A 17246-nucleotide genomic window follows, 5' to 3' on the forward strand; every position below is an offset into this window, starting at 1 on the left:
CTCGGGGACACGCGCGAGCCTTCTGGATGCATGCTGCAGAAACTGAACGTCGGTGTTAGTTAGTGCGTCTTTACAATAAGACTCAATTTACATCTATCTTAATATTCACATCAGGTGTTTTTCACCATGCTGAATATGAATAACATGGATTTTGATATATTATAATTGTTATATTGTAAACGAGACTGTTGCAAAATCTGGATTTGTCAATATTTACAAATGAAAGACATTGGCTTTTCCCCACTGACCCTACTGTTGTATGTGTAAAAGACTAGTAATAGTAATTAGTGCAAAATCAACCATTTTTCAATTTCAAATATTTATTTTTTATTTTCTGACTTTAGTAAAAAAACAAATATGTAGAATAGTATTGCATTGGGAACATTTCTCAGCCATCAGAGCTTGGTTGAAGATGAGAAAATACAGATTTTTGATATTTAATTTTATATTTTTGAGTTGTTAGAGTGCCCAAAACATGCTTAGTTGGTCTCTGTACACACTAAGATTATTGGTCCGTACAGTTGGATTATTTAAGATCTCTTTACAAACTTATAAACTGCTTTTAACAATGTGTGTAGACTATCACCATCAATGCTTTTCTTTTACAGACTTTAAGGCCAACCAATACTGCTAATATGTTAAAGAAATGATTAAGAAATATTAAATTAGTTTGGAATTGAAGGTGTTTTAGAGTAGATTACATTTCCACACGCCATCAGTCGACGCTGGTAACGTGCGTTCACCCACAGGACAAAGTGTTAATGTGGTTTTAAAGGTAGGCTTACATCACAAAGTGTCACAGAGGTACTGGAGTTGTTCAGAGGCTTTGTCAGTGACGTCAACATGGCAGTACTCTCAGCTTCTCTCACACACACACACACACACACACACACACAATCTATACGTGTAGGCCAAGCACATCCTCCAGACAACACTCCCCACTTGTGTTTCCCCTCAGTCAGCACTTATTGCCTCCTCTCTTCAGGAATCAGATAAAAGAATCCAGGCTCATGATGATGAAAGCATCCTCTAAATGGCATTTGCCAAATGTTTTTGTGTCACATGCTGATGATTTTAGACCCTTCACTGCTGCAATACTGGGCTGTTATAACGAATCATGTTGACACACAGAACATCACCCCATCACATTCCTCCATTGGGAAATGTCATATATCTTACAGTGATGAATTATTCATCTGACCCGCGGACCTCTGCTGGTTTTATTATTGTATTCTACATACTGGCTGAATGAATCACCATTTGTTTTTAACAGCGTGGATCAAAGGATACTCCAAACATTGTGTTCAAGATGAATTCTTCTTCCTTTTCCCCACCAAAATTTCAGTTTGTCCAAACATTTAAGAAAAAACAACTTGATACGAGTGAATTATCCTACAGAAAAACACCCATAAAGCACATTTTCCTAAGCTGATATCCGCAGGAGGGTCCACATTGGGTTGTTGTCAAGAAGGAGATCCCACTTAATTGTTAACCATTTAACATCACGGCTCGTATAAGCTGCTACACGATCGATTTACTGGCACTGTTAATCTTTAAGATGATAATAATGTCCTAATTAGTACGGTAATGTAATCAGACATCTTGTCATCTTTCAGATTATACAGTATGTCACATCTGTAAAGCTCATTTAGATGTTATACATGAGTCTGTTTTGACTGGTTTAGACTGCTATGGCTGATATGAGCCAGCCAGTTATGGTGATAGTAATGCAGTATATAAACTGCCGCTTCTCTGAGATGCAACTACAAGGTGATGTGTCAAATAGTGTCAGTATATTTTATAAAAATGAAACTTTGGAAGAACACTGCGTGGACCCTTCCGTCTGCTTTTCTGCATTTTTTTTGTATAGCTCCTGTGCAGAGCAATCTTCTTTTATGAGGCGTAAAACCTCGTTCCCAGTTGATCGTGTTGACTGTAGTGTAGATTTCGATTGATTGCATCAGTCACTATCAGGCTATTCTGGAGCTGGTGACTCTGAGTTCTCCCCTCTCTCCGACACTGACAGAAGCTGTTGTTGAATGGAAGAGTGGCCTCTTTCAGTGTGGGTGTCCCCTCAGGGCCAACTGGGAGAGATAATCAGACAAGACAGTTACAGACAGACAGGCAGACAGACAGACAGACAGACAGACAGACGGATGCAGTAGACTGAAGTTGTTTCTCCCTGACTTAGACAGTGGCGCATTTGGGAGACTTTTAGATGAGCATTTGTTCATATCCGCAAGTTATGTAAATGTAAATGTAAATGTGCTGTATTTATATAGCGCTTTTCCAGTCTTATGTTTTCACTTTTGTATCATAAACACTTTTCATTTTTGAAAATGTGTTATTTACTGATCCCCCCCCCCCCATTTTTAAAGTCACCAATGAACTCTGTGTAAATCCTGTTAGGAGGGAGAGTATTATTGTCTGTAAATCAGTGGAGCACAGCAACATCCTCTATATCTTTAAGTGATGTCATAAACCATTAAAACATTAGATTAATAGGAGCTAAGTATACTGATCAAATAAAGCTCAAATAAAAGAATTTAAGTCACTAAAACATCAGATTTTAAGTTAGATAAGATATGACCTTACCCTATGTACTGTATGGTTGGTTGGTTGGTTAGTAGTTAGGGCCCATCAGCTGAGCCCAAATGAACACGTGTCATGGACTTCATCTTCTGTCCCACTTAAATCAGTCTTTCTCTTTAAGGAAACCAATAAACATTTCTTTTTCTGTTGCAGCTGAACATAACTGTGCACAGATATCTTTAACTTTTAGTCAAATGCTGGTTCACACAAGGATTTACACTGTACTTGTGTTTCATGAGACAATATCTTCATGTAGTTATCCCTCATGTTTTCCTCGGGTCAGATTTGACCCATTTTCATTTTTTTCATCACAAAAAATGGGTCTTCGTAATAAGCTGAAAATGTCTACATTAGAAATATCAAATAACTTTGGAAAAAGTGACGGAAATGTCAGATAAAGCGATAACGATTGACGGGAAGACAACACAAGGGTTAAATCCCTAAATCATACGACTCACTTTCTCCTCAACAAACTGAACTAACTGCTTTTGTTGCTCCCCGATTAATAGAACATGGCGGACCAGAGGGAGCTTTAATTAAGTGGCTATAGATTGATGTTTTTTAGTTGCTGGAATCATATTTCAAAAGATTGCATGATCATAACTGGCGTCATCTGTGGAAGTTTCCATCACATTTCTAAGTATACGTGCGTGTGTGTGTGTATGTGTGTGTGTGTGTGTGTGTGTGTGTGTGGAAAATATAGGGCAGAGAGGGAGAGGTCTGGCCCAGGTTGGGTTGGGCAGGTCAGTGCAGCAGCATTTGATTGTAAATAAGAGAGGAGTCAGTTCACACGCCGATCAAGTGACTGCCGGGAACAAGCGAGCCATTTGAATCAGGTGGCTATCTCCCTATCTGAGAGATCAGAGCCCTGTCACCCCCCCACCTTCCTCCTCCCTCTACTCTCGTCATTGTGTGTTGCGCAGTAAGGGACACACACACATGCACACAAGTGAAATGACATGTCCCTCCCAGCTGGCTATAAGGGCAGGCAGAGTGGCTGGATGAGATTTCACTGTCTCACGTTATGAGAGGTGAGGAAATGAAGAGAAAGGAAAGGAGAGGAGGAAAGAGGACAGGAATACCCCCTGCGGTATTATAACATCCTGAAACCCCTCCTTTTGTTGGCTCTGCCGGAATTACTGCAAGAAAACAACAAATAGGGTGGAGATGTGAGAGATGCATGTATTGCACTCCATTCAATGCCGTACTTTATTATTATACTACTTTTCTTTAGATTTGAACACTGTGCTCAACGCACTCAAGCTCTGACTTATCAGGGAAAGTGATCTGAACTCTTATTTTCACCATTGATTCATCCGTCAATTATGTTTTCAATTTGTGTCTTTCAATTGCTTGTTTTGTCAAACCAACTGCCCAAACCCCAAAAAAAAAAATATGTTTTAAAAAGCAGTAAATCCTCCCATTTGAGTAGCTGAAATCAGCAAATGTTTTGGCTTCTTTGCTTGATAAATGACTTAATAATTGATTTTCCAAATCAATAGCAATTAATGTCTTTTTTGTAATTGATTAATCAACTTATCATTTAAGCACTAAAGTAAGTTGTAATCTTTAAATATATAAATGATTATACGTTGGGCTTTGACCATAACACTACAGGAAACCAGAGCATGATTTTCATTTATCTGGTTGTCACAAAAAAGGCCGATGAAAAATGGATCAAATAAAAAACACACACACACAATCACACACACATCTTTTATGTTGCGTCTCGACAACGACCCCCAGGGGAGACGATGATGTGTGACAGCTGCTGCTTGTTTATATTGATTAAATGACAGCCAGGATCATTTACCGATTTACCGACTGACAGAGCTCAAACGTGCGCGGCAGCCCTGAGGGAGAGCTCAGGATGGTTAGCCTGGACAGCCTGCCGTTTCTGTTCAGAACATCATCTCTGTCCCACTGTGACCCCACAGGACACATTAGATTACACTCTTCATGTTTGATGTTCAAGACAATCAATACAATAACTTGTTTACAAGGGACAAATGCATGTTTGAAGATAAAATTAAAGAGAGATAAAAGACCACTTAGAGTATATTATTCCTGTATACTAAAGTTATTGTAACTTAATCTCAGATTTTGGCAATAAAAGTTGTGTGGTAATGGTAAAGGATGACGCCCAAAATTACCAAATAAGACTCAGGTTGTTAAAACGGTAGTTTGCTTCAAAATGTGTTTAAATAGAAACCATAAACACAGCCATCGTTAGGCTGAGAGAAGCTCTGTGATTAATAAAATGTCAGTATACAACAGAAGTACATTTCAGGACCGACCACGGCAGAGTAAAAAATATCAAAATAGAGCAACATTGTGCAAAAAACAGAATATTATATGAAAGGACACAATTAAACAAAAAATGTTACAAAAACAAGAGGCGGATGTGTTAATGATACATACTTGCATAAAGGATTTTATCCAACCAATACCACGAAGAAAAGTCTTTACAAAATCATGCTGCTACTGTTTGACAAGCTCCATATGTAAAAACTGCACTCGCACTTTTTTTTGAATGAGGTGAGGAGGTCAATGTGGATTTGGAGCTTTTCAGCGGCCTGTCAGGTCTTCTTGTTGAAGCAGAAAAGGTTTAATAAAAGAATCCTTTAAGAACAGTTTATATGAAGAAGACGTACAGGCTAGTTCAACACAAGACAGGACATGAAAGGGATGGTTATGATAGGACAGGACAAGGTAAAACTGGACGGGACATGGCAAGAAAAGAACAAGACCCGCCAGGACAGTATGTTATGTGATAGAACAAGACAGGAAATAATGGATCAGGACACTACAGGACAGGGAAGGACTGTTTATGATTGGACATGGCAGAAAAGGGCAGAGACAGAACAGGATATAGGGCATGATGTGGAGGCAGAGCAGGTCTGGGTGTTGTATGTAGTATGACAGAACGGGAAACTGAATGATAGGACAAGACAGGACAAAAGGGGCTTATAGGAGAATACTGGACACAAAAAAACAGACATTAATGGACAGAGCAAAGGGCAAGGATGTGATAGGACGAGACAGTATATCACTGGACAGAAGAGTGAAGGATAGTACAAGAAAAGACACTGTAAACAATGCTGTCTCTTTTCCATCTTTTAGTTTTATGTCCCTGTCCATGTCTGGTGAGTCAACAACACTGGCAGTACTGGGACAGAGTGGACATCTACTGCTGCCAACTGTCCCAGTACTGAGAGTGTTAGGATCGTTGGGTGTGTGTGGCCTTGGGAACGAGCCAGGTGAGGCTGTTGAGCACAGATTAAAGCAGAGATGGATCAATCACTTGAGACTCTGGGGCTGGTGAGTGACAGCTAGCCTGGGGACACAAACATGGACACTATTGATTTTGAGTCTCCTTCCATCAGATCTCCCTGAATTGCTCTTCTCAAGGCGAATGCACACAGTCAAACATTTACAATTGCATATACACACACACACACACAATGATGATTCTGTAGATTTTGTTTCCTTAACTCTGTCTTTCCATCTCCCCCTGTCTCTGTGTCACACACACTTACTTAGTCTTGTTAGGACTCTTGCTGTGTGTGAATCTCTCTAAGTAGGAATGGCCCTCCGGCCATGTTTTTTAAAGGGCCTACAGGATATTTAGCAGCATGGAGGGAGGTCTCTATGGCACTTGAAGGAAGCTATTAGCAGTAAAATGCCATATACTAAGTAGTTTACAGCTTGTGAAGAAGTGCTGCATAAAAAAGTTCAAACTTCATACAAAAACAAGAAATCACGACGAGTTGTAAAAGATCTAACAAACAGAGCTTATATAAAAGACAAAAGTAGAAATGTGAATTCAAGGATAAACTAACACTAAGCTTGACTGGATTCTGCGGAGATATTTTTTTTAAATGTTAGTATCAATCTATTTTAATTTAAAAGTTTTCTTTTAATGAAATTCTCAATGTTCCTCAACATCGAAATCCGGTAGTCTTCCTAATAAAAACAGTACAATAGGTCAATGTTGTGGCCAGCAGTTGAAACTTTTAACCTTTTTTCTGAGAATTTGTATTTCTCCCTGTCAGTTTGGTATATGAATAGCTCTAAATCCTACAATACCCATTAGCCTCGAACATGGAAGAAGACAGAAACAGAGCTGTATTTTTTTTTTGAACACTTTTTCATTACAGTTGTGAATAGAAACTGCCACGTCCTTCATCTAGAATGAGAATGTGTTGTCCCAGGGAAAACGACGGAATCACGACAATGTTATAGAGCAATAAGGTCAACAGATGAAGAAGGTCAAGGTGGTTGGATGAATGCATAACACACACTGGACTTTAACACGGGAGACGGTTGTTCGCTTTCCTCAGTCTACTGACACTTAATGTTGATGTCTGTTAACCATGACCAGGACCTCTCCCGACCTTAACCAAGTAGTTAACAACAATGTTTCCCCAACATCAACCATCTTGTTTTTGTGGTTATAAACCAAACCTGATCAGAGTGTCATGTGTCATTCTGGAAGGCAATTACAAACAACATATTGGTCCAGAATCTGATGGTACATGTTTCAGGTTTCAGCTCGCTGTAGCCAAAATGTTAGTTCTGTGATTTAGTTTCTTACTGAAAGAAGACAAGATACAGACGTTTTCAATCACACTTGCTCAACATTTGTAGTGATGAGACCAGAGAGAGAGTTTTGTGTTTATCCAATCCACGTCACCTTACGTTGTCTGTGGAGAAAAGGAGCAGGACATTTACTTCTGGAATGCCTGAAAATAACTTTTTCCCACTTTGTAATAGCAGAAAGGACACAATGTGCCTTGAACAAAAGTTTTTTTGACACACAGTATCATCAGAAGAGGGGAAAAAAATAAAATCTAGAAACAAACAAACCAAACAGCCTCAGTGTGGCAGTGGATGATGGGAGGGGACGTCTGTATTGGGAGCAGTGGCCTAATAAGGTTAAATACCAGACTGTGAATAATCTCTCAGTAAACTGTCTACTCATGGAAAACACAGAGATGCAACAGCAGCAAGTCTCGCTTTCTGCCAGGCTGCCCTCCCTCTGCCTCCCCGCCTCTCTCTCTCTCTCTCTGTCCACAGTGTTCTGTCTTTCTCTTCTTTCTTTACTTTCTCGCTCCTGCTCTCCTCACCCTCCTCCTCACTCCTCGTCTCGTCTCAGTAAGTAGGATAAAGCTTGGAGAGCTCTGTCGTCGTGGTAACTGCCACAAGTATTCAGTTTGAAGTTTGAGGAGGTCAGTTTGCGGGTCGCACGCACGCACAAACCCACGCACACATGCACCCCCACCACACACACACACACACACACACACACACACACACACAAACACACACACACACACACACACACACACACACAGACGACCAGAGGGTGAGTAGGTCCAGGCCCCCATATGGGCCCTAGCCCTTATACATGAAAGGATGAGGAGGGGGAATAAATGTTTTTGAAGGGCAGGGGCCAGTGCAAAGCCCTGCATCTGAAACAGTTGTGGTACCAGAACCTTTTCTATCTCCGGGACTGAAATTAAGCTGATTATGAGTGTTGGAATATCTGAATCTGAATTACTCTTTGTTGTAATTGGATTTTTTGCAGTTCAGTTGCCCTGATGTTCATTTCCATCCCTCTGATGATGATTCTTTATAGTCCTCTTCATGTTCAACGGTGTATTATCCAAACCATCTTTGGAAAATTAAAGAAAACCTAAGCATCCCCTAATAAAAGTAAAGCAAATTAATCAAAACCACAATGTAAAATACTCTACTACAATCTAAAGTAAGTCTTAATCTTTAATTGAATTTAACTCTCCTAGTTCAACTCTCCTCTTCAAGTTGGTTTTACTTTCCTAAAAACCAGTGGTTAAAAAGGTATTTACATCTATTACTCTAAAATAAGAGAAGCAATAACACCCTATAAAAGTAAAAAGCTACAGTGGTACATTTCACTTAGGCAAAAGTACAGTAACAGAATAACTATTGTTGACTTATTATTACAGAAGCATTGACATTAAAGCGTAACTCTCACCAAAATGCAACCTAGGGTCTTTTTGTGAATGCATCTGAGTCAAACTTTTAAAAGCATTAGTAGGACGGAAGCACCACCTTTAGATTTACAGTATTCTTGTTTTCGGCCAAATGGCCTTCTGAATGGGAGAGCTAGGGGCACTACTATGATGGCATCAAAATCACCATTTAAGAAGGGTGATACACCATGACACTTTGCTCAAAGTTTCACTAGGGGCTCTACATATGAACTCGAGCATTGAAAAAAGTGGGGCTTCCGTCCTAATTATGCTTTTAAATGAAAGTTTGACTCGGGGACATTCACAAAAAGACCCTAGGTTGCATTTTGGTCAGAGTTTTGCTTTAGGCAGCATTTAATATTGTAGCTGGTTAGTGTGGAGCTGATTTATACTTTTCAACTTGTTTACAGCCTGTTAGGTAGTATAATCATATTTTATAAACCTTCAAACTTAATTTACGAAGTAACTATGAACTGTGCTGACTAATAAATGTTGTATGATATTATATATTCCTCATAAATGATGGTTATTCAGTACTAGTATAACGTCGTGGAAATATGGAAATGAGTAGAGTGCATGACTAAATGTACAAACAAAAAGTTAACGCTGGACAATTAATTTACATCTCTCTGGCTCTAAGCGGATTCAAACCGTCCAGAGTAAGTAGAGTAACGTTTTCAGGAATTATATAGTATGACAGAACCAGTAGGCCTACATCATGGACAGTACAGGACAGGACCAGTGCATTAATTCTGGCTCAACCGAGGTCCAACGCTCATCAATGTTTTTGTGCTATTGTCAATTGTATTTGCCTTGACTGTGGGCCAAAATCTCTCCATTCACATAAACAGCTCTAGCTGGGGTTAGACTCACATGGACATCTTGAACACTCTGGGCATTGGGAAGTAGTTTTACACCATGAAATACAGAGGTCCTCCACTGCCACCAAACTGCCACTACTGGTGCAGGTGCAGTCCCCTCACTCTCACATACTGTAGCAGTGTTAACTCGTGTCTACCGGATCTGTCCTCTGTGCTACAAAAACAGCAAGTAGTATTTTCTGTGGGGTGGATGACGTGGGCATTGGATCACAAATTAAGTTTTAATTCTTGTGGCATTCATTATTTGTGTTTAAAGGCCAGTGAGGCTGCATTCATGTCATTTCATTTCTGGCAAGAGGAAAGGGAAACTGTTGTTATCCGAGCAGTTTGCAGCAGTGATCATTCTCGTCTACGTGAACCATACGTTTATAACTTTCTTAACTTCTTTTTCACCCCTCTGTGTCTCTCTCTCTCTGTCTCTATCCTGGGTGGTTTCTGATGTAAATGTTTTTAGTCAGTTGGCGGCTGAGTCTCAGCAGGTGGTCCACCAAATCCACCGTAACCCCCGGCAACCCCTGTCCAGCCAATCCAAACGCTGCCCTGCCCGCCACTCCGCTTAGTTAGCCCTGACAGGACCGTGTGTGTGTGTGTGTGTGTGTGTGTGTGTGTTTAGCAGCACTCAGAGGACGGGGCGTGTTCTTGGAGTGGTCATTAAAAGTTTATTAAAAAGTCTTCAACCGTTGGGAAAATGTGTTTGAGTATCAAGGAGCATGTATGCAATTGTGCTTTCTCTGTGTGTGTGTGTGTGTGTGTGTGTGTGTGAGTGACTAAGCTCACTACTACAGCTATATCCTTACCTCAGAAACATAACTTGTTCTCCTCTGTGATGAAACTCTGTCACTGAGTTATCACTCTGATCTATTACTTTGTCAGGCTGCTGAATGCAAGAGATGTACTGTATATTCCGCTTTTTTGCATGTTGCTGTCAGGCATTCTGGGAAATGTATTGAGTCTGTCAATCCCTGACGTAGTGAACAATCTACTTTGAGAGGCAGAAGGTACACCAAAAAGTATTTTGCACTTAAAACATAACATCTGAATAACTTTGCTGTAAACTAAAGATGATAAGTCTTTAATGAGCATCACATGTACCTGGGTCTCTATGCCTTCCGCGTCCCTTTGCTGCATGTCTTCCACCTCTCTCTTCCCTTCCTTGTCTTGAAGCTATTCTGTCAATTAAAGGCCATAAAAGCCCCAAAAACAATCTTAAAAACACTTTTTGAATGAGTTGTCTCAGAAACACAAAAACAACAGGCCCAGTTTCTTCATAAACTTTAAACATAAACTTTATACACCCTGAGCTTGGGCGTCTGGTTAGCTCACCCGGTAGAGCGGGTGCACATAAATAGAAGTTTACTCCTCTCTGCAGCGGTCGGGGGTTCGACTCCGACCTGCTGCCCTTGGCTGCATGTCATTCCCCCTCTCTCTCCCCTTTCATGCCCAAACTGTCCTATACAAATAAAGGCCTGAAACAATATCCAAAAAATCATCTTTAAATTAAAAAAAATACTACAGATATATTTAGTATAGAGTTTATTTTACATCTGTGAAATAAACATCTGTACATCACTACGTCAGATAAGGGCTTAAACCTTGTTTGTGTTCCCATCAAACATGCAACTTTTTGTTTTTCTGCGTCAACATTATGACGTTTTTGTCGCTTTTATCCAAGTATTTCTGTCACTTTTTCCAATGTTTTTATAAAACAAATTCTGCGCCTTTTGACATTTTTGTGGACTTTTTCCTGCATTTTTTATGCTTTTCCAAATTGTTTAAATCTTTTTTTCAACCTTCTTTTATCGTCTTTTTTTTCAAATGCTATAAAATTAAATAAACCTCCCAACTTAAATAAAGTAGGGAACTGGTCGTTTATTTTTCTTGTGAAGAGTGTTGTAGAGAACCATCCTTTATGTTGTTGAGAAAAAACAACACATTTCTGATATTGTTAACTTTTTGAGAAAGGGTCAAATTTGACCCGAGGACATCAGGAGGGTTAAAACTTCCTGCACATTGGTGGAAGCAGCAGAAAGTCTTTATTTTGAATTCTATGAATCCACATTTCTTTTCTTTATGCCCTCCCTCTGTCTTTTTTCTTTCCCTCCTTGTGTGAGTGATGTGCTAACGAGGATGGCGATCTCTTGCAGACATTTCTTTTCTATGCGAGTGACAGAGGCAGCGGATGGATGGTGTAAATGTCCGAGCTATCATCATCTTTGATAGGCTTTGAGTGGTTCTGAGTGCTGGGTCCACCCCAAATGCTTCCCTGGGTCATAAGGAGCAGTGTGTTTGTGTGGCGGTGTGTTTATGTATGTGTGCATGTTGTGTGTATCTCAGGATCTCTGCGTGCGGTTATGTGTTTGTATGTGTAACTCCCTGTATGCCCTACAAATGACAAAACCATACCAGTGCATCAAGTGGTTTTAGAGACTGTAATTCAGCTTAAGGAAACAGGTTGAAACTGTGTCCCCAATGCAATTGCCCTGCTAAAGTGTTCTTAAGCAAGGCACTGAGAATTTTCATACAATAGATATTGTGACTATGATTCATTAATATCTGTGCATATAAACAATTAAATGGTGGAAAAGGTTGATCAAGATCCTGTATCTTTCTTCTTAACAACCAAATGCAACCAATAAACAACTCAATAATAAAGAAAAAATGGCTTCTCATTTCCTCCAGACTTCAGAGGAAGTGTCATCAACCCGATTACCCGACTCCTCCCACTCTTCTCTGAGCTCCATACATACCAAAGACAGCACTGGAGGGAAGAGAAAGGCTCCCAGTTAATGTTTAACCAGGCTGTGTAAAGACAGAGTTAGATAGCTGAGCTTATGAGCAAATAGACTGTGTGTGTGTGTGTGTGTGTGTGTGTGTGTGTGTGTGTGTGTGTGTGTGTGTGTGTGTGTGTGTGTGTGTGTGTGTGTGTGTGTGTGTGTGTGTAAAACAAGGTATGGTAGGCTAATACTGCATTTCGGAAAAAGCCATGAAATACTGCAAAAAACATGTAACTATAATCTGACTTAAAAATAATAAACTATTCTATGTTCAACGGGTAGGTGTCAAAAGATTAGTTATACTGTATAATCAACATATAGGAAGCTCTTAGGAAACATTCTCAAGTTATCTCATAACTGAAATGAAATCTCAAGTTAGTGATTGACCGTGTAGTTGTTGATATTGATAAGACCAGGCTTCATGAGGTCATAAAAACATATCAACAGGTGGAAGACTATGTAAAATGTATATTTAAAGTACAGTTGTCAATCGGAGATTCTGCAAGAGGCTAAATATAGCTCCGAAAATGATGATCACACTGCACCCTTTGTTAGGCGGTGTGTGTGTGCACCCATAAATGCATACATGGATTTCTGCATGTGTGTTGAAAAGAGAAAAAGCTCTTTTTTTGGCCAAGTTGGCAGTACTTGCACTGTGTGTGTGTGTGTGTGTGTGTGTGAGAGAGTGTGTGTTGGTGTGTGTGTGTTGGTGTTGGTGTTTTGTATAGAAAGTGCTGCGTGCAGTAGAATGGGGGATTTGGTGCCATCAGCACAGTGATGTCAGCACACAGAGACAAACAAAGCCAGAATCCAAACCCTCTTCCAACTACCCACAATCCCCCTGGACACTGTGGAGGGCCCTGCCTGGGGACCCGCTGCCATTAACACACAGAAACTAAGTAACAACATACAAACATACACAAAGTAACACATATACAGTTGCGTTCACAAAGTCTGTTAACCACGCTAATACTGCAATACCATACATACAGTACATACACACATACATGTAGTTGAGGCAGCATTACTCAAGCACACTTGTGCTGTGTATAACTCAACTGTGCATACATGTGTACGGACACATATTCAAACATATACCAGTATGCACGGTGGATAGAGGGATAGAAATGAATTGTATAATTGGTCATCAGCAATCATTCCTCACGTTAATTTACACGGGACTGTCTGCGTAATTTGGTTCATACGTAATATTCCATTCTGAAAACTGTTAAGTAAAGTACTTTTTAGCAAAGTTAAATCAACTATGAAGTACTTGTAGGGAACTCTCTGTGTTAACTCTGTAACAGCAGTGAGTGAGCAGTCAAATCAGAAACACACCTGTGTTTGCTTTGGGCTGGCCCTCAGCCACTGCGCACCAGCCTCAGCCACATGCCTTGCAAATGGGGGATGACATTACTGTTGTTGTATTCGTGGTGGAGTTCATATGAATATACTGGGACTGCACTGAGGCGTTAACATAGATATAACATGTTTAGGTAATTCAATAGCACAGGCTGTTTGATGGAAATGCTTATCTTAAGGGGCCAGAAAGTCAAGTCAAACTACAATGGCGGACAACTTAGAGATGCTAACAATAACAACTACAAAATATCAGCTGCTTCAAATCAGAAATATCAATATTAGATTTGCATACACTGGTAGCACTGTTCTCGACAGGTTTACGGTTACCTTTCTCCCCGCTGCCATGACGGTTAGGTTGTGGTGGCCATGTAACTGTACTCTATACATTTTCTAGTTGAGTGGCTTGGCAGTAATACTACCTTGCTGTACCCATTAAGCTACATGGGAATTTAACCCTGAACCCCCACTGGCTACTTAAACAGTCTTACCATACCTCGTAATACTGATGTGTTACACACCATTTTCATGTGGAACCACGGTAACATTTGTTTACACTTGACCTTGTCATGCCCACACACTATATAAAAAAACCAGCTAAGTCTCCAGAGAAATTACTTTAACGTTAAAAACTCTGCAGTACTCAGTTTACATCCAATGCCAACATTTAGTGCAAATGAATAAGGTAGTGTGCCTTTATCTAAAGAAACAAAAAGTGATACTTTTCACATGAGATTATATTTATTAAATTACTATACTATTATAATATTGTAGTTCGATGCACACATATAGTAAGAGCCATTTAAGTCAGGTTTTATCCAAATGTAGCTCAAATTGTAATTAATTTCCAGAAAATTAGCAAAACAACGTGTTAATGAGTGCCTATTTACATCCATTAAAGGTGCCCTGCCACACAAAACCTTTTTTATTTGCATTTTTTGAAATATGTTAGTCAATATGTGTTTGTTTTAGGTCGTGAATGTGAAAATGAACTGCTACCTCCTCCGTCAGCTCTAGCCAGTGAAAAGAAATACAAGGAGAAATCAGACCAATTACAACAGCTGGTCAGTCTGACGTCATGTAGCCTGAGTTTATTACAGTTCATGAGCCAGCCCAGTTGCGCTAGGTAAATGATGCTGAGAGGCAGGCTCTCATTGGCTAGCTGTTAGCCAGTCAGAGTCAAGCAGCTTAGCTCGTTGAATATTGATGAGAACTGATACAAATGGAGCGGAGTCGTCCTGCAGGCTTTCTATACCACACTAGAATGGCTTGAAACAAGGTAACCACGGTATTTTTTCCCAAAAAATGTTTTACGGAGTCCATGGTAGAACTTCCGATATTACCAAAAAGTAATGAAAGATGTGTGGCAGGGCACCTTTAATGTTATGAGACTTTTAGGAGTTGGGCGCTGGTGGTATTAATGCTGCAGTTTTTTTAATAAGCAAATTAAAAATGCACCTAAAACAGGTGGATGAAAACTTGAAACTTGAAAATTATTGAATATTTAAAAACTTCAAATCACTGAATGCAATTTTTTAGAATTTTCCAATATCAAGGTTATGTTTAGTGAAAGGGTCTATCAGAGGGTGCAATGTTTTTGGTAAACATTTTTAATACCATACAATAGGTAACTTAATTGTTATTTTTATTTTAACAGAACAGATAATAAAGAAGACATCACTGTAGTTAATTAATAATAAAAAGAATGTGTCTCCTTGAGAGATTTACAAGAAAGAAAACTCTGAAAAAGCTGTTATTTTCAGAGTGTTAGTGACTTTTGGGTTGCATTAAAATGTTTGCTGTGTGAATAAAACATGAATGTTGACCCTTTTATTGTCTTAAGAAGTTTCTGTAAAACAGCGTCACGTCAGATCGCACCATGTCAGCTGGCAGCAACTATCTGAAAGAACTGTGAAGCTTTCTGTTTCAATGCTACCATCTCTTCGTCGAACTGTTACACAACAATTAGCAACTGTTGCTGTTTGTTTCTGCTCTTTAAATGCCCTTCTGTCAAAAACAGTTGGAGACAGACTGGGGCTGATAGTGTTTGTGGGTGTGTTTGTGTGTTGCTTTTTTGGGCTGTGGGATGAGGGTAGCTGGGCATACTGGACCAAAACAGGTCTTCATTGTGCTGCAGGAGGAAGAGCTGGGTCGTGCAGCACCCTATTCAGCCAAGTTGTTTGTGTGTGTGTGTGTGTCTGTGTATGTGTATGTGCGTTCTTCAGATTCAGTTAGTTGTTAGATGTGCTTCAGTTTGACACCAAGGAGTTAACTTTTATTTTCTTTTGTAACTAAACTTTACTGCAGTGAAATGACAGAAGGGAGTTTGTGACTTACTAGCCTAGATACTTTTTTCCTGCTAACACAACCTTGGATCAGGAAGCAGTGTGAACTGTTGCGTGTGTGTGTTTGCAAGGATTCACTGTGAACTTTTAATCTGCAGCTTTTCACCAAAGCTAAGTGAAATCTTCGGACGCAGCCATTCTACTTAATACATTAAAATAATAGTTCTGTGGTGCTTCGTACAGCGCTGCTCACCTGTCAAACTAGTCTGAGCGTCTTTAAAGATGAAGACAACGACGATGACATAATTAACCCCGCAAGGGGAAGTTACATTTTTACACTCTTTTGGGTAACTTGTTACAGTTACCCACCCAGGCCCTTTCATGAGGATGTTCTTAATGACAACCTGCAACACTGCTCTTAAGATTTTGCAACTTTTGTTGTAATATCAGCTACACAGTACAAAAATCATCACTCAATCATCACTATTTTTTTCATTTTCTTTTTGTTTCCCCAGTGATGTAACAGAAGAGTGAAGACACAATCAAAAGACCAGAAAATGCATAAAGTGGAGGGAAAATGGGAACTGGTAGGTACACACACACACACACACACACACACACACACACACACACACACACACACACACACACACACACACACACACACACACACAGTGAGTCCCATAGAGAGACACAGTAATGCCCTGGAGGGTGCCAGTCATGCCCAGCTTCCGCTGCGCTCTAAATTGAGCGTGGCACAGAGTGTATGAAGTCAGCCGTCTGGAAGAGAGCCAAGCATTGTTCCTCCGAGCAGCTGGATGGTAATTACTAGAAAGAGAGAGAGACTGAGAGAGAGAGGGAAGCCCTGCCACCTCACTACTGTTGCTACTGCTTTCTCTCCTGGCGCATGTATCATACTGGATCACATTTATAAGTAAACACATATTGATTGTCCATAGTTAACCTGCAATTAGTCACACATTTTTGATCTGCTCTAAATGTACTTTAAAATGGATACTTTTTAAGTTTGCAATTCTCTTATCAAAATGGGAGCGGACAAATCTGCCTGCTTAATGCAAATGTTTAATATTGCAACAATCCAAAACTATGACACATGCCATGTAGAATATTCCTCAAAATAACCTCAAAAGTACTGAATGCTCAAAAAACCATCCAGCGTGGTGGCCATCCAGCGTGGTGGCCATCCAGCGTGGTGGCTATCCTTCGTGGTGGCCATCCAGCGTGGTGGCCATCCAGCGTGGTGGCCATCCAGCGTGGTGGCCATCCAGCGTGGTGGCCATCTAGCGTGGTGGCCATCCAGCGTGGTGGCCATCTAGC

General features: G+C 40.1%; 1 long non-coding RNA gene across 1 annotated transcript in view; it reads left to right on the plus strand.

Annotated features, from left to right (window-relative positions):
- The window catches only part of LOC117950044, a 77973-nt gene that overhangs the window by 47688 nt on the left and 13039 nt on the right, over window positions 1-17246 (plus strand). Inside the window, exon 3 of the long non-coding RNA XR_004657792.1 lies at window positions 16424-16495. This is a non-coding gene — a long non-coding RNA (uncharacterized LOC117950044). The remainder of the gene's footprint in view (window positions 1-16423; window positions 16496-17246) is intronic.

Source organism: Etheostoma cragini, chromosome 9 (assembly GCF_013103735.1).
Source record: "Etheostoma cragini isolate CJK2018 chromosome 9, CSU_Ecrag_1.0, whole genome shotgun sequence".
NCBI lineage: Eukaryota > Metazoa > Chordata > Actinopteri > Perciformes > Percidae > Etheostoma > Etheostoma cragini.